This window comes from Delphinus delphis, chromosome 14 (assembly GCF_949987515.2).
Source record: "Delphinus delphis chromosome 14, mDelDel1.2, whole genome shotgun sequence".
Lineage (NCBI taxonomy): Eukaryota > Metazoa > Chordata > Mammalia > Artiodactyla > Delphinidae > Delphinus > Delphinus delphis.
The window spans coordinates 88204865-88224354 of record NC_082696.1 but is presented as its reverse complement, the minus strand read 5'-3'; positions in this window follow the sequence as shown (position 1 = coordinate 88224354).

Sequence of the window (19490 nt, the reverse complement as noted above, 5' to 3'; positions counted from 1 at the left end):
ACTATCCCTAGATCATTTCCTGGCACTATCCCTAAACCTTAACCTGACCTTGTCTTTAGCTAATGTCGAGACTAGCAAAAGAGTTTCTTTGGGATGTGATTCTTTCATCTTGTGAATGTAGTTTTCTTAAAAAATAATTTTTATAGTTTTACAAACTTTAAACAAAATGTACTCAACTGCTGTGGAATATTCCTTCATAGGAGTGTGCATGGTTCACTTCTGCATCCGTTTGTGTTGGCCTTCAGGTTGCTTTCAGGTTTGGCTCCTCTTATGCTAACTAAATCCCTGATGCTGTCTATAACTAAGGCCCTGAAATTAGTCCCAAGTCCGTGAACCTGTCTCTAACTGAGGCCTGGAGGCTCGTCCTAACTCAGACCTTGACACTGTCCCTAACAAAGTCCCTGAAACTACTCCAAACTCAGTCCCTGACACTGTAACTAACAAAGGTTCTGATGCTATTCCTAACTCAGGCCCTGACACTGTCTCTAACTAAAGCCCTGCTGCTATCAATATCTAAAGTCCTGACATTATCCTAAGCTAATATCCTGACCCATGTCTTACCAAGGTCCTGAAATGTCCCAAAGTAAGCTCTGACTCTGTCCCTAAGTGAGGCCCTGAGGCTGTCCCTACCAGAGGCCCTGACAATATCTTTAAAAAAGTCCCTGAGGATGATCCTACTGAGGCCCTTATGCTGCTCCTAAGTCATGCCTTGACACTGTCCCTCACTTAGGCCCTGTCGCTCTCCCTAAGTCCGGCTCCGACGCTCTCCCTACCCGAAGTCCTGACATTGGTCCTAAATAAGGCCTTGATACTCTCAGTAACTAAGGTCTTGACACTATCCCTAGGTCATTTCCTGACACTATCCCTAGACCTTAAACTAACCCTGTCTTTAGCTAATGTCAAGCCTCTTATGCTAACTAAAGCCCTGATGCTGTCCCTAACTAAGGCCGTGAAATTAGTCCTGAGGCCATGAACCTGTCCATAACTGAGGCCTGGAGGCTCGTCCTAACTCAGGCCCTGACATTGTCCTTAACTAAGGTCCTGACACTATACCTAATTCAGTCCCTGACACTGTACCTTTAAATGCTCTGATGCTAGTCCTAACTCAGGCCCTTACACTGTCTCTAACTAAGGCCCTGCTCCCATCAATATCTAAAGTCCTGACACTATCCTCAGCTAATTTCCTGACCCATGTCTTACCCAGGTCCTGAAACTGTCCCTAAGTGAGGACCTGACGCTGTCCCTAACAGAGGCCCTGATAATGTCTTTAATAAAGCCCTTGAGGCTTATCCTCAGAGGCCCTTACGCTGCTCCTAAGTCATGACCTGACACTGTCCCTAACTCAGGCCCTAAAGATAGGCCTCACTTAAATCATGTTGCCGTACCTTAGTTAGGCTCTGACACTGTCCATACATCAAGCCCTGGCACTGCCTGATTAAGGCCCTCACGCTGGTCCTAACTGAGGCCCTGAGGTTCTCAATAACTAAGGTCTTCACATTCTCCCTAGATCATTTCCTGACACTATCCCTGGCCGGGAACCTGACTCTGTCCTGAGCTACTGTCCTGCATCTTATCCTAACTTAAACCCTAATACTCTCCCTAACTAAGGCCCTGACTAGTCCTAACTAAGGCCGTGACACTTTCTCTAAGTAAGGCCCAGAATCTGTCCCTAATATAGACCCTGTGGCAGGCAATAACTAAAGTCCTGACGCTTTCCTGAGCTAATATCCTGACCCTTCTCTAACCAAGGTCCTCACACTGTCCCAAAATCAGCCCTGATGCTGTCCTTAAATAAGGCCCTGAGGCTGTCCCTGACACAGGCCCTGAAGCTTTTCTCTAACTGAGGCCCTGACGCTGTGACTAACTCAGGCCCTGATCATGTCTTGAACTAAGACCCTAATGCTGATCCAACAAAGGCCCTGATGCTGCTCTTAAGTCATGCCCTGACACTGTCCCTAGCTAAGGCCCTGATGCTGCGCCTCACTCAAGCCCTGTCGCTCTCCCTACATCAGGCTCTGACGCTCTCCCTACCTGAAGCCCTGACACTGGTCCTAAATAAGACCCTGAGGCTCTCAATAACTAAGGTCTTGATACTATCCCTAGGTCATTTCCTTACTCTATGCCTAGACCGTAATCTGACACTGTCCCTTGCTAAAATCTGCCCTCTTTTCCTAACTCAAGCCCTAATGCTGTCCCTAACTAAGTCCCTGAGTAATCCTAACTAAGGCCCTGACACTGTGTCTAAGGACCAGAAGCTTTCCCTAATATAGGCCCTGCTGCTGTCAATAACTAAAGTACTGAGAGTATCCTGAGCTAATATCCTGACTGATATCTAAGCAAGGTCCTAACCGTGTCCCTATGTCAGGCTGGACGCTGTCCCTAATTGAAGCCCTGGGCTTTCCCAAACTCAGACCCTCAAAATGTATTTGAGACACTGATGCTCTTCCTAAGTCATCCCCTGACACTCTCCCTAGCTAAGGCCCTGACGCTAGGTCTTACACAGGCCCTGTCGCTCTCAGTACATCAAGCTCTGACACTGTCCCTACCTGAAGCCCTGACACTGGTCCTATGTAAGGCCCTGATACTCGCTGTAACTAAGGTCTTGACACTATCCCTAGCTCATTTCCTGACACTATCCCTAGACCTTAATCTAACCCTGTCCCTAGCTAATGTCTTGCCTCTTATGCTATCTAAAGCTCTGTCACTAACTTAGGCCCTGAAATTAGTCCCAAGGCCCTGACACTAGTCCTAACTCAGGCCCTGACACTGTACCTTTAAAGGCTCTGATGCTAGTCCTAACTCAGGCCCTGACACTGTCCCTAATTAAGGCCCTGTTGCTGTCAATAACTAAAATCCTGACACTATACTGAGCTAATATCCTGACTTATCTCTTACCAACGTTCTGACACTGTCCCTAAGTAAGCCCTGATGCTGTCCCTAAGTGAGGCCCTGAGGCTGTCCCTAACTAAGGCCCTGAAGCCCAGCCTAACTCAGGCCCTCATGCTAGGTCTAACATTGGTCGTTACATTGTCCCTAACAAAGGCCTTGACCCTAGTCTAACCCTAGGCCCTGATGTTGGTGTAACTCATGTTATGACGTTGTCCCTAAGTAAGGCCCTGAAGCTGTCTCTAACGTCAGCCTTGCTGCTGTCAATAACTAATGTGCTGACTCTATCCTGAGCTAATATCTTGATCCATCTCTTACCATGGTCCTGACACTGTCCCTACTAAAGTTCTGCTGCCATCCCAAAGTGTGGCCCTGAGGCTGTCCCTTTGAAGCCCTGTTGCTCTGCCTAACTCAGGCCCTGACAATGTCTTTAACTAAGGCCCTGATGCTGATCCTAGCTAAGACCCTGACGCTAGGTCTCACTCAGGCCCTGACATTGTCCCTAAGTCAGGTCTTGACTCTGTCCCTAACTAAGGCCCTGAAGCTGTCCCTAAGTCAGGCCCTGACACTTTTCCTAACTCAGGTCCTGGCAATAACTCTAACTAAGACTGTGATGTTGATCCTAACTACAGTCCTGATGCTGGTCCTATGTCATGCCCTGCCACTCTCCCGAACTCAGGATCTGATGCTGTCTGTAATATCTTGGTCTGTCCCTCCCTAATTCCCTGAGGATTTCCATAACTATAGACCTGACACTGTTTCTAACTAACTGCCTGACTCTGTACCTAACTGATACTGAATAATCAGCCTCTCTGCACCAATTCTGAATCAAATCTCAAGAACAGTGTTTTGGAAAAATAGAAGAGATTAGTTTTATCACTCTGCCAGCCAATGCAGGACACAGCAGGCTTGTGCCCTCTACAGCTGTGTGTCCCAATGTGGGTGGATTTGGTGTTTTATAGCGATGGTTCAAGGGTGTGCTTGCTGATAAGGATCAGTGTGTATGCAGGGCCTGCACGCCTTTAATCTGGTCTCAGGTGGTTTCTTGATGAGTTCCTCAGGACTGAAGAATGCTAACATCTTCCATTTGTTGGGGGTTTTAGTTCTTTAAGGATCTCAAAGATATTGTTATGTGTATCCCTTGAGGCAGAACCAGGACCCTGCCTCAAGGTTGCACTATTGTTTCTTGACTGTTCCTCCCTGTCTCTGCATCTTCTCACTTCCCTGATTAGCAACTGTTCGAATTTGCCCTTTGGAACTCAGATAAGGCCCTGGAGTCTCTAGTCTATTCCCTAAAAACAAGTTAGGAGGCACACAGAAAGGCTTCTGTGCCCCGGAGACCACAGAGTTGCTCTCAGTTTCACTCCTCCTCTTCTGGATACTCCTCAGTCTTGAGGAGAACAGAATTTTGACAAGAAAAGAAATAATCATTTCAGATTGAGATATTAATCATAAACTTGACACAGGAACTCGGTTAAGGGGACTCGGTTTTAACCCCCACTTCACTTTTATCTTTCCCAACATCTTTCAGGGAACAGGGTGACTACTGCTCTTGTTACTTCCTGCTGAAATGGGGCATAGTCCTGCCTAAATCTAGGGGAATGGATACCAAGTTAGAAATATTTGAGTTCCGAGTCCTGTACCTGAGACTCATATGATTAAGATCTCAGTCCCTTGGTCCCCCATTTTGGTGCAACAAATCCAGTTAAAATAGGAGGGGTAACAACTGAAAAATTAATAGTAAAAATAGATCTCATTCCCTTAGGAACTCAGGAGAGTAAGTCTGAAACCTGGTCTGGAATTGGCACTTCAGAGAGACTTCGTAGCCAGTTGTCTAATTCTACTTAAGTAGGTTTTAACTTCTGATGTAGTATTGATGTATCCATAACAGGACCTATTGACCATTACACATATGTCTCATCTTTCTATTAGTATCTGATATAATGTCATTATTTGAAATTTAATAGTTAAAAGACTAGTTCCTGAAAACTTACATTTGCAGCTACCAGCAGACATGGTTTTGAGAATGGCTAGTGGCATCCCGAGTCTGATATAGCTCAGAAATTCAAGTTCAACATAACAGGAATGCGAGGAATTCCATGGCAGTCCAGTGGTTAAGACTTTGCCTTCCAACACAGAGGGTGCCCATTTGATCCCTGGGCAGGGAGATAAGATCCCACATGGCTCGCGTCCTAAAATCCAAAACATGAAACAGAAACAAACTGTAATATTTGTAACAAATGTTGTAACAAATTCAATAGACTTAAAAAATGGTCCACATCAAAAAAAAACCTTAAAAAGAAAAGAAACAAACAAACCAAATACAAGAATGCATCTAAATCACAGCTACAGTTGTCACTTAGGTTTACCTTGGATATCTGAACCATAGTCTCTCCTTTTTGACTGTCGAATGCATTCCCCTCCTCAATGCCAAAGCAGATGTACAATTCATATATAAAAGACCACAAAACAGGCCACTTCTGGTCAGTAAAATTTAAGTTAAACCATGTATAAGCCAGAGTGACTTCCTCACACCACCTCAATACGTGAAAGATATTTCCCTTTTGATTACAAGTCTTTCAATAGAAAGCATTGATGGTCAAAATGTCAATCCCTCAGTGCCAGAATGGTTCAGCTGTTTGACCCAGGTGCAGATCATGTCCCTCAGTGCTAGGCCTCCTTTATATTTGCCTAGTTAATCCACATTGGGGGAATACTGATCAGGTATCGTGAACATGCTCAGAGGTGTGTTAATGAGAAAACCCTTTATATAGGCCATACATTTTATTATTCATACCCAACTGTCACACAAGCATTGTATATGTGCTTTTAGCAGCAGACATAAAGCAAACAGTATACATCATGAGTAATTACATTCTGATAACTTCACTAGGTAACTTTCCTTTCCTCTTAAACATCAGGGCAAAATGAAGCCAACACAGTAACTTTCATAAATACAGAGGTGTCATTTATCCAATTGCTCCAAGTCCTAAGTAGCTTGAGGGGAAGGACTTCCCTGTGTCTGGAAAACACAGATCAAAGTCAGTAACAAAAAAACAAAAACATTATAACCACATTCACCAGTTCACTCAGTAACCAATCTTTTTGTTAACTTTTTATGAAGCCATCAGATTCTCCATTAAGATTTTCCATTTCTTACCCAGTTTGGCACTATGATATGAAATTTACCAGAGACCTGTGCTTGCCAAAATGTCCTTCACATAGATCTTCTTGAAGATAGAGCACTTTTGAAGAGTATTAGAGCACACAGTAACTATCTATAAATCACATAAAGACTTAAAAGGTCATGGCTAAACATTGGATCACACTGTAAATGACAAAAGAAACCATGATTGCTGTTACATACAACATTTAAAAATAACTAGAATTATGACTGATAAAACTTTACCAGGACATACTAGCTTTTTAGGAATTCCATGTAATTTAACATACTAATCAAACATTTCTCTCTGAGATGGCTCAAGGGCCTTCTAAAGCATCTCAAAGTTAGCTGGAGAGCAAAAGAACTGTTAGAATTGGTCAAACAACATATATTCACTGAATCAAAGTAAAGAGATTTCAAACAAAAAGAGAGATCACAGACACAGGCAAAGGAACTCACAAGCTGTTATCGAAAGCAGCATTCCCAGAAAACTTTGGAGGGAGAAACCAAATCCAGGCTTGCCCTAACCTACTTCCAACAAAATCCATCTTAGAAAATCCCGGTCATGCACAACTCTTTCCTCAGTGTTCCCTTTGCACAAATGTTCATCACCTTCTGTATCCATCTTATGTTACCCCTTATTTTTTTCCGCATTCAGGTATAACCAGCTCTACTACAAAGGGACTTTCTTTTCTCTTTGTACCATCAGCCTGTTACCTAGCTGCTCACTTTCTTTATTACGTAGCTTCATAAATGCTTGAACATATGGAACTTCTTTTGTCTTTCTCTTCCTGTGACAAGATAACTCTAGCTGAAGGATGGTATAGTCATTTAGGCTACCATTCAAAAAGCACCTTTCCTTATTTTCAAGAATGTATCCATACATTGGCCAGACAAATTTACAATAGAATTTTATTCTTTTCTTAGTCTTAGGTTTACAACTATAGGTTGACCAGTCTGCCAGGATTTTGCCCATTGGCTATCACATGGAACTGAAGAAGCAGCACTTCTTATGTTTGAACCATGGAACACTGACATGCGGACTAAGAACAAAACAAAATCCTAACCACCAACAGAAGCCTCAAACCAAAGGAACCAGAAACCCAAAACCAAACAGCACAAGACTGAAATCAGCTTCCAAGTCTCAACTTAGCCTGTGACTTCTGTCCAAGTGGTGCACCTTCCAAATGAGATTTCCTGGAATGAAAAGTCACCCAAGTGAGAACCAAGGCTCCCCCAAATGTACAGGGCTAAAAGGACCTCAGAGTGCATGCCAGGGGAGTTACCACATGCTGGCTGAGGTGTTGCAAAATCCCAAATTCTATTTTCTGGTTCCCCAAAATAATCCCTTGGAGAAGGACACTCGGGGCAGTCCAGGCAGGAGGAAGAGAGGAACATCCTCAAGGCAAAGACAGCCTTCGCAGCTGCTAGGGTGGTCCCTCTTCCACATCTATTCCTGCCCCAGAGTTCTAACTGCTGAGATGACTGGGACTCGGCCTTTCCAGGCAAGAGTCCCAGGTGGTCTGGTCTCTAAAGGAATTCCCCAACCCTACACTCACTTGAAAGAGGCTGGCATGGAGAAAATCTAAGACTGTCCGATCAACTCAGGGGACCCACAGGGGCCATCCCCAAGTCAGCCCCACACTGGATACTAAATTTGATGTCAAAAACTCGGCTTCTGTGTACCAGTGCTGAATCGAATCTCAAAGAGACGTTTGGAGGAAGTAGAAAAGACTAGCTTTACTGCTTTGGCAGCCAAAGGGGGACACAGAAAAGTCGTGCCCTCAAAAACCATGTGTCCCAATTCAGGGGGATCTTGTGAGGAGTTTTACAATAATGGTTTAAGGACACACTTGCTCCTAAGGATTAGTATGTGTACAGGGCCTTAACTCCCTTGAATCTGGCCACAGATGGTCTCTTGATGAGCTTCTCTGGAGTGAAGCACACTAAAATCTTGTATTTTGTGGGAGTTTTAGTTTGGTAAAGAGTCCAAAGATACTCTTAGGTACATCTCTTGAGGCAGAACCAGGATCCTGCCCCAAGGCTGCACTATTGTTTCTTGATGATTGCTCCCTTGTCTCTGCATCTCCTCCCTTCCCTGATTAGCAACTGTTGGAATCTGCCCTTTGGAACTCAGAGAAGTTCGTGGAGCCTGGGTCCTATTCCCAACAAACAGGAAACAGGAGACATGGGAAAGGCTTTCATGCCCAGGAGCCCCACAGGGCCCTGCTTGATTTCACTACCAGGCCCTGACCCTGACACTAACTATGGCCCTGAGCTGTCTAGAATGGCGTGAGCTTTCCCTAACTATGAATTTCTCTCTCTCCCTAGCTAAGGTCCTGATGCTGTCTCTAAGGCCTGAGGCTGTCATTAACAAAGGCCCTGATTATGTCCCTAACTACTGGCCTGAACTGTCTCTAACTAAAGCCTTGACACTGACCTTAATTAAGGTCCTTATGCTCTTCCTGAGGCCCTGAGGCTGTCCTTAACAAAGGCCCTCAACTTATCTTTAACCGAGGCCCTGACAGTCTCCCTAACTAAGGACTGAGGGGGTCTCTAACTAAGGCCCTGAGTCTGTCTTTAACTGGCCTCAGTCTTTCCCTAACAAAGGCCCTGATATAGTCCCTAACTAAGGCCCTGACACGCTCCCTAATAACATCAGCTCTCCTTCATTAATGCCCTGATGCGGCCAATAAATGATGTACTGAAGACGTCACTAAGGTCCTGACGATGTCACTAATGACCCAAAATGTCTCTCACTAAGGCCCTCAAATTACCTCTAACTGAGGCCCTAAAGATGTCCATAACTAAGTCTCTGACACTATCTCTAACTAAGACCCTAACTGAGGCCATGTCAGTGTCCCCAAGGAAGAACTTGACAGTGTCTCTAACTAAGGTCCTGAGTCTGTCTTTACCTAACAACCTTACTCTTGCCCCAACTACTCCCTGACGCTTCCCCTAAACAAGGCCCTGACTGTATGCCTAATTGCCTGAGCTGTCTTTCACTAATATCCTGACCCTGTCCATAACTAACGCCCTGATGATGTCCTTAACGAACAGCCTGAAATGTCTCTTACTAAGGTCCTCAAGTTTTCTCTGAGGCCCTGACAGTCTCCCTAATTAAGGCCTGACACTGTCTTTAACTAATGGCCTGATGCAGTTCCTACCTGAGAAGCTGATGCTCTCATTAAGACCCTGAAGTCTCTACCTGAGAAGCTGACACTGTCTGTAGCTAATTTCCTGACCCTTTCCTTAACTAACATCCTAATTTTGTCCCTAAATAATGACCTGACACTGGTCCTAACTACGGCCCTGATGCTGATCCTATCTAAGGCCCTGACAATGTCCCTAATAGACTTAGATGTCCCTCACTGTGGTCCTGATCCTGTCCATTACTAAGGCCCTGAGTATGGGCCTAAGTAAGTCTCTGACCCTGTCCTAAGGCCCTGACCCTCTTCCTAACTAAGGGCCTTGATGCTATCTCTACAGAAGGCCCTGACACTGACCCTAAATAACTGCCTGACACTGGTCCCAAGTATGGACCTGATTCTGTCCATAACTAAGGCCCTGAAGATGTCCCTCATTAAGTCTCTGACACTGCCCTTAATTAGCCCCTGACACTGTCCCTAGCTAATGCCCTAAGCTATAACTTACAAAGTCCCTAACACTATCTCCAAGACGCTGACACCCTCCCTAACTTAGGCTTTGATGATGTCTCTTTGTGCCTAAGCAGTCAAAAAATAACACCCTGATTCTATTACTAAGGCCCTGAATATATCCCTAAGAAAGTCTCTGAAGTGTCCCTAACTAATGGCCTAAACTATCTCTTACAAAGGCCCTCAAGTTATCTCTGAGGGCCTGACAACACTGTCCCTAGCTAAGGTCCTGTTGCTGGCCCTAACTAACGTTCTGATGCTGAACCTAACTGAGGCCCTGATGCTCTTCCTAACTAAAACCTTGATGCTGATTCTACATGAGGCCCTAAAACTGTAACTATTGACCTGACTCTTTCCGTAACTAACACCCTAATTTTGTCCCTCATTAATGCCCTGACACTGGTAGACACTACAGCCCTGATACTGGCCCATTCTAAGGCCTTGACCATGTCCCTAATAGCTTTAGATGTCCCTCACTGTTGGTTGACACTGTCCATATCCAAGGCCCTGACCCTCTTCCTAACTAAGTCTGTGATGATGTCTCTACCTGCGGCACTGACACTGTCTATAAAAATGCCCAACTCTTTCCCTAACACACTGATGCTGTCCCTAATAGCCGCATGTATCTCTCAGTAACATCCTGATCCTGTCCATAACTAAGGCCCTGAATATGTCCCTAGGTAAGTCTCTGATGCTGTCCCTACCTCAGGTCCTGATGCTGTCTCTACCTCAGAATCTGACATTCAAAAGTCTTGACTTTCCCTAACTAACATTCTGATGCTGCCCCTAAGTGAGGCCCTGACACTCTTCTTAACTAAGGACTTGCTGTTGTCCCTACCTAAAACCCTGACACTGTCTGTAACTAATGACATGACTCTTTCCCTAACTAACACCCTAGTTTTGGCCCTAACTAACACCCTGACACTGGTTCTAATTATGGCCATGATGCTGGCTCTAAGGCCCTGAAGATATCCCTAAGTAACAGCCTGAACTGTGTCTAACTAAGGCTCTCACCTTATCTCTAACTGAAGCTCTGACACTGTCCCTAACTTAGGCCCTGACACTGTTCCTTATAGTCTAAGCTGTCACTAAATAACACCCTGATCCTGTCCATAACTAAGGCCCTAAATATGTCCCTAAGTACATCTCTGACGATGTCCTTAAGAGCCTGAACTGTCTCTTCAAGTTATCTCTGAGGATCTGACACTGGCCCATCCTAAGGCCTCACCCCTGTGTTGTCCTAGGCTGCTGGGCAGTTTTCTCTTGCCCGCATCTCTAGCCAGCTGCCTGCCATTGGCCACTCTAAGATTCTGTGATGCAGTGGTCCCACGTGGGATGTGCCTGTGTAGGCTCACCTGCGGGAGGAGAGTCATGGCCACTTCGCCCTCCAGGGGACTGCGGCTCAGGGTAGGAATCTCTCAGTCAGTGTCTGGACACAGAGTTTTGTGTTCTAGTTCATTGTAAATCCCTTGGAGTTACCTCTAACATTTTTTAAATGGATATCCCCCTCAGCATATTTATAATTTAAATTATTTACCACATTAAAATTCAGGAATGACATTATTAGAATGAGCAGGAAGACACTCGATGTCCCCCCAATGATCTATTACATGGAGGATTTAAAATTCTAATGAGGGCTTCCCTGGTGGTGCAGTGGTTGAGAGTCCGCCTGCAGATGCAGGGGACGTGGGTTCATGCCCCGGTCTGGGAGGATCCCACGTGCCGCGGAGCAGCTGGGTCCGTGAGCCATGGCTGCTGAGCCTGTGCGTCCAGAGCCTGTGCTCCACGGCGGGAGAGGCCACGGCAGTGAGAGGCCCGCATACTGCAAAATAAATAAATAAATAATAAAATAAAATAAAATTCTAATGAGAAAATATTCACTCTCCTCACCCTCTTGGGCGTCAGCACAAGGCAGGAATCAGCTGCATCCTTTATTTATCCCTCTGATTTTCCAGAACTTTTCCTTCAAGGAGAAATCTCTGGGCTCTGTGGGAGCTGTGAGTGGTGGCCATCAGGTAAATCTGAGACTGAAAAGCAATAGGAAGAGAGACAGAGGAGGAGATGAGAATCGGTGATGGGGAGAAGCAGGGGCGTCCATGTTTAATCTCAGGCTGAGAGTCTGGGTTAGTCTCCAATGAAGCTAAGGACCACCAGGGTCTGGCCCCACTGGCCTTGTCACCTGGTGTGGGGGCTGGGGACAGCCAAACCCCAATGGCCACTTTCAGAGAAATCAAGAAGGTGGGAGGGCACCTCTGAGAGCCAGATTGAAAATGGTCATGCTGTGAAATAATAAGATGCCCTTTTCAGAAAAGTGAATACTGTTCTCTTGGTTCTCAAAGACTTGCAAATACTCTGTGCCCTTCTGGAGGCATGCTGAAGCCTTCAGCCTTTGAGGGCAGTAATGGGAGTGCATCTGGGCTCAAAACCATCCAGCACTCACTCCTTGAGGGTGCTGAGGATGAGCCGTGTCCACACCCTGGGTGCTGTGGGGCCTGAAATCCCCTGATCACCGAGGATGGGAGGGGCCGCACAGACACTGCACTGGACCACCGGGGGCTTGGATGCTGGGTTAGTCCTTTATCAGATACATGGTTTGCAAACATCTTGTGCCATTTTGGATGGTGGATTATCTTATTCCTTGCTCCTTTTATACACAACAGCTTTTCATCTTGAGGAAGTCCAATTCATCTATTTTTTCTTTTGTTGCTTGTGCTTTTGGTAGCAGATCTAAGAAATCATGACCAAATTCAGGGTCGTGAAGATTTACTCTCATGTTTTCTTCTACGAGTTTTATAATTTTGGCGCTCGCATCTAGGCCTTTCGTCCATTTTGCCTTGATTTTGTGTACGGGGTGGGGAGAGGTAAGGGTCCAATTTTATTCTTCCGCATGTGGGTATCCAGTTGTTCCAGAACCTGTGCTAACAGTTTGGGAGAAAATACATGCAAATGATGTGACCAACAAGGGCCTAATTCTAAAATATACAAACAGCTCATACAACTCAAAAAAGAAAAAAAAATCAAAAACTAGGCAGAAGGTCTAAATAGACATTTCTCCAAAGACATACAGATTGCCAATAGGCACATGAAAAAATGCTCCACATTGCTAATTATTAAAGAATGCAAATCAAAACTACAGTGAGTTATCACCTCATAGTGGTCAGAATAGCCATCATTAAAATGTCTATAAATAAATGCTGGAGCGGGTGTGGAGAAAAGGCAACCCTCCTACACTCTTGGTGGGAATGTAAATTGATGCAGCCACTATGGAAAACAGTATGGAGGTTCCTCAAAAACTAAAAATAGAGTTACCATATGAACCAGCAATCCCACTCCTGGGCACATATCCAGACAAAACTATAATTCGAAAAGATACATGCACCCCAGCATTCACAGCAGCACTATTCACAATAGCCAAGACATGGAAGCAAACTGAGTGTCCCTCAACAGATGAATGGATACAGAAGATGTGGTACATATATACAATGGAATATTACTCAGCCATAAAACAGAATGAAATAATGCCATTTGCAGCTACATGGATGGACCTGGAGATTATCACACAAAGGGAAGTAAGTCAGACAGAGAACAACAAGTACCATATGATATCACTTATATGTGGATTATAAAATGAGACCCAAATGAACCTATCTACAGAACAAAAACAGACTCACAAATATAGAAAACAGACTTGTGGCTGTCAAGGGGAAGACAGGGGAGAGGGCTGGATTGGGAGTTTGGGGTTAGTAGATGCAAACTATTATATATAGGATGGATAAACAAGGTCTTACTGTACAGCACATGGGACTATATTCAATACCCTGTAATAAACCATAATGAAAGAGAATATGAAAAATAAGTATATATGTATGTATATATATGAATCACTTTGCTGTACAGCAGAAATTAACACATCATTGTAGGTCAACTATACTTCCATATCAATTAGGTTGAAGGCACCTTTATAAAGTAGGCCTTATTTCTCTTGTCCTTTCATCCTGGGACAAATGTTTAACAGAAACTGAGCTGGATTACTCCAGGCTGAACTCATATCACACAAAACTTTAATTGTTGAACAAACTATGAATACCAGTTACACCATGGGATGTCCTGATCCAATATGAAGTTTGTAAACCTTGTATCAAGCCTGCAGAATCCACTAAATTTGGAAATTCAAACTGAAATGAAGCCAACTATCCCATGACTTCTCCACAATTAGTTATACAACATCAATTGGAAACCATATACAATCAAATGAATGTAGACAGAAACAACTATAGCCTTCCCTTTTATCCTTTTAGATGAAGACGGTATTTAAGGTGATGTCTTGGGCCGTTTCAGGGTGTTACTCAATTTCCTGGGTATCTCCCATGCACACAGGAGGTACATCTGTTAGTTAACTTGTTTGTGCAATTATATGAAGGTAGTTAATACCACAAAACTGTATACGTAAAGTGAATTAAATGCTAAAGTCATGTTTTGTATTTTTAATGACAATGAAAAAGGAAGTGTAGTGCTGTTATTTGTTACAAAAATGAACATTAAAAACATTCTTAGTGAAAAAAGCCATACAGAAAAGGCGACTTAGATCCCATACTCATCTTGTCTGCTTCAAATCCATCAAGGTTGTCCAAATGAGGGGGAAACTCAGTAATGGTTCCAGAAAAAGAAAACTGGATCAGGATGGGAAAAAACACTTTCATACAGTTGGGACAGAAGGTGAAAATTGAAATGGGGCTGAGTATTAAATTATAATGTGGACATCAGGATTTCCTCACTTAGGAGTTATGTGCTGGTTCCTTGGGCAAAACACACTGAGCATTTTGTGTGAAGTGGCAAATGCGAGTACTTTTTGCCATTAATGAAACTTTTCTGTACATTTTAAATTACTGGAAAGTAAATTACTTTTATCGACAACCAGGTCAGTATCATGCCAGAAAATCAGATAAGACAGACATCGAATTTTGTTATAGAGGCCAAGATTTACCCAGACAAAGTTCAACCAAAGTTGTGATAATTATTTCCCTTGTAGGAGTCCACATAGTATTAAGAGGTACCGTGGGAAAAGTATATTAGTAGCTACCATGTCTTGGATCCTGTGGATTACCTGGGGTGCAGTAGAAACTGTGAGATTTTAGTATTGCAATTTTTCATACTACTTCAAAAATATGTTAAAAATAAATTCAGTAAAGTTGCAAAATATGGAATCAATATACACAAATCAGTTTTGTTTCTATACACTAATAATGAACCACCAGCAAGAAAAATTAACAAAACAATCCCATTTACAATTCCATCAAAAAGAACAAACTATTTAGGAATAAATTTAACCAAGGACATGAAAGACCTATACTCAGAAAACTATAAAGTATTGATAAATAAATTGAAGACACAACAGAAAACAATATTCCATGCTCATGCATCAGAAAAATTACTATTATTAAAAGGTTTATTCTACCCAAAGCCATCAACAAACAGTGCCAGGAAAACTAGACATCAGACTCCAAAGAACGACACTGGTCACCATCTACACTACACACAAAACTAACTAAAAGCGCACAGTATTCCACATTAAACCCGTTCTCTCCTGAGTCCCCTGAAGACGCACTCCACCCACCCAGCAGTCAGTTGCACAGGAAGATTCTCCACACTTGGTCGTTTTTTCCTCCTGTGGAGTCTCCTCACCAGTGGCTCCTGAGAAAACCCAGCTCCTGTCAGTGTGGACAATGCCTCATGGTCCAGAAACCTAAGCCCTGACAGGAGACAAAGCTCCTGTCTGCTTGTCACAGAGCAAAGTCTGTGGGCAGGGTGCACCGGTGCCCCAGGGTCAGACAGGTGGGTTCGGCGCCCCCTGTGGGACATCAGAGAAGTGCCGGCAGTGCCGCACTCACAAACCCAGAGGCCTCATCTGGGAGGCAGTTCTGCTGTATATACTAAGTTTGGAAATCCAAACTGAAATGGAGCCAAGTATCTCACTGTATATTCTCAAAAGATGGTTAAGGAGCAATTAATTACAAACCATATGTAATGAAATGAATGTAGACACAAACTTTACAACTTAAACCAAAATTCACTAAAATGCCCATAGGCAAATTTAAATTACCAAACTATAAAAATCCTAGAAAAGAAAAATATATAATCTACATGACTTTGGGTCTGGTGACCTTATTCAGAAAACCGAAGGACAAACCACAAAGTGCAAGAAACTATTTCCAAAACACATATCTGATAAAGGATTTATACTCAAATTATGCCAACAACGCCATTAAAATCTGGTAAAGATTGAAACACACACCTGGCCCAAGAAGATAAACAGGCAGTAAATAAGCATACAAGAATAAACTCAAGATGCTGGTGGAATGCAGTTACAACCAACTTTGGAAGACAGTTTGGCAGTTTTTCCCAAATCTAAAAAGTCTCACCTTAGGATCCAAGAAGTGTACCTCTTGTATTTAGACAACTGCGTTGAAAAACTGTGTTCAAACCCAAACTAGCATCAAGTAATGCACAGCAGCTCTATTCATAATGGCTAAAAACTTAAAGATATCAGGATATCCTTCTGTAGATGAATTCATAAGCAAATTAGGGCACACACATGTCAAGGGGAGCAGAATATACCACCCCAAAATATACCCATTTGACAAAAACATTATTTTGGACTGATTAATTTAAGAAGCAGCAGACCCAGGAGGATCTTTCAAAACCAAATAGAAAATGCCCTTTTAGGAGGTAAATTTACATTTATTAAGGATATCTCCATTTGTAAGGGTATGTCCCTCTCAGGACCAGGAATTGAATGATGACTAAATATCAAGAAAATCTTGTTGGGACTTCCCTGCTGGTCCAGTGGTTAACACCCCATGCTCCCAATGAAGGGGACCAGGGTTCAATCCCTGGTCAGGGAACTAGATCCCGCATGCTGCAATTAAGAGCCCGCATGTCACAACTAAAGATTCCACAGGCCGCAACTAAGACCCGGCGCAGCCAAATAAGTAAATGTTAAAAAAAAAAAAAAAAAAAAGCTTGTCAATGAAATAGGTCTGGATGTAAATCTGTGTAAAAACCATACGCTTGTTTACTGGGCTTTGACTAATAACATCCCTTAAATGGCTTCCTCCATTCCCTAACATCTTTCTTTTGTTCTCAGCAGAAGATAGTATTTAAGGTAACGGCTTGGGCCATTTCAGGGAGTCACTCAGTTTTCCTGGGTATCTTTCAAGTATACAGGAGGTATGCATGGTATATATTAAACTTCTGATTGTTTTCTCCAGTTCTTCTCTTTTTCATTACAAGGGAGATCTCAATAAAGAACATAGAAGGGTAGACGGAAAATTATTTTTCCTCTCACATACATGCAATGCAATAGTATTCAGAGATATAATGGAATGGACCATCAATCCGTGGGGGAAAAAAAAAAAGATGCATCTAACACTTACATTGCTAAGTGAAAGAATCCAGTCTGAAGTGCTACACACTGTAGGACCTCATTTACATGACATTCTAGAAAAGGCAAAACTGACATGGTAAACAGTTTATGGAACATGTGGTTGAAATACTCCATATGATACCTCAGTGGTGAATACCTGTCACTATGCATTTGTCTACACCCACAGATTTTTACAACCCAACAAGTAATTTACCATTTATTCAAACTTAGTTACTTAGGATATGGGAGTGTCAAAGACTGGAATACAGAATGTAACAAAGAATCTAACTGGTTCAGAAATGTATGAAAAAACTCGCTGTTGGTAGTGGGACAAATGGGCTGACCTAAGTTAACTTTGGAAATGTACAGAATCTGTAGGTCAAAGACAAAATGTGCCATACATACACAGTGGACTCTATGTTCTTTCCCGTGAGGGGTAGCAGCTAACAGTACTGGAACTACTATATCAGTCGTCAAATGGAACAAGCACTGAATTTAATAAATGACAAATGGTGGAAGCCAGGTTTCTTACCACTGGAGTGGGATGTTACAGTCAAACAAAGGGAGAAGGTTACAATATCCATGTCATAACAGATCTGGTTGGAGATATCAGTATAAACTATCTTTAGCCTACACATAGTTCCACCTGGAAATCTTTATAATTATGTGTATATGCGTAGGCTGCGATAAATGCATATATTTCTATGCACTGTCAGCTGAGCATATTTAACTCCCACATGTAAGTTTTTAATACCATTCTCTAATAAAAGGAACAGGGCTCTTTGAAGAAAGGGCTGATGCTAGGACTGAGACAGTAAATATATGAAGCAGGATAATCTTAAAATATCAGAAAGTAAAGAAGTACCAAAAATTTTAAAAACCCACAAAAGAAAAATTATGTAAAATGAAAACAGGAGCAAATGGAAAAAGCTCTCAACAGCCAAAGCAAGAATGAACTAAGCAGTCTAATAATGTAGTGCTGGATTATAACCAAAAGTTTACAATAATTATTCAGCTGTCCAAACTAGTAAAAATAAATTACATAGTTTTTGATGAATGGTGTTAAATAGAAATCTCCTATCTAAACAATGTATATAGCCACTCAGCTGTCCATCAGGATGTGAAGCTAACCCCTCTCTCCTCAAGTGTGGGTTCTGCATTATGACTTCCTCCTAAATAAGACACACAGGATGGACATGGGAAAAAATTAACCTCAGTGTGGGAAAACTTGACAAACACTACTTCAGCTAGGTGACCAAAGTTTAGAAAATAAGTGAGAAGTTTCCTTAAGAGCCTGTCCTCTTGATATATAGTGAAGAGGAAGCACTTCACCTCTGTGATCTACTTTTTCAAAGCCAAGCCTAACCAGGACAAAACCACCAAGCAAATTCCAGTGCCCAGCTGTCTGTACAGTACCTGAGCAGTCCTCCTTCACGCTGTCAAGGTCATGGAAACAAGGAGAGTCTGAGCAACTGTCAAAGCCCAGAAGAGACTAAACAGACATGATGACCCCATGTCCTTTGAGATCCTGGAACAAGGAAAGGTATAACAAGGGGAACATGAATGGGAACTTCAGTTAATAATAAAGTATCAATATTTGTTCATTATTTGCCATGATTCTGTAAAAAATTAGACAGGAAAAATTAAACATCAAATAAGAGAAACCTACTGTAACAAACTGGAAATCTAGAGGAAAAGGGGGATTTCTTTGTAAAAACACATTACCAAAATGAACCCTAAATTAAGGAAAATACAAAAAGACCAATTAATCACTGAGGAATCTCTTCCCCTACTGGCTATCCTGTCACTGTTCCAGGATTTCCCTCTCCCGGGACAGGGAAGGAGCAGGGACAGAGCTGTTTGGCAGCTCCCCTAGTATATGACCCCACCCAGTGTCTTCACTTCCCCCAGCCATGCCTACCCAGTGAGGACACCTGAGGAAGGGTCAGGGATTATTGACTCAGATGTATCAACCAGGACTTTCTCTTTTCCCAGCAACTGGACACACTTACGGAAGTAAAATAAATTAGTATTTATTGTAAGGGTAGAAATACATTAATACTCGCAAGTGACAAGTTGAAGAATGGGTTTGGACCTCGCAGGTCCAGTGGCCCACACCGTCTCAGTGTGACCTTGCTTCTATCCAAAACTTTGTCCCGCTCAGTGCCTTTGGGGGACCCCATTCACAGGCACAGGCTCTCTCACTGCACTTGGGCCAACAGCAGTTCTAGGCTGACAACCACTCACCATCCATTTTCCGAGAAAGAGTTTCTCCTTTTCCTGGATTCCAAGAAAGTCATGGTTTTAAAATGCCTTTGGTCTGGCTTGGGTTGCATTCTCATCCTTGACCCATCACCAGAAG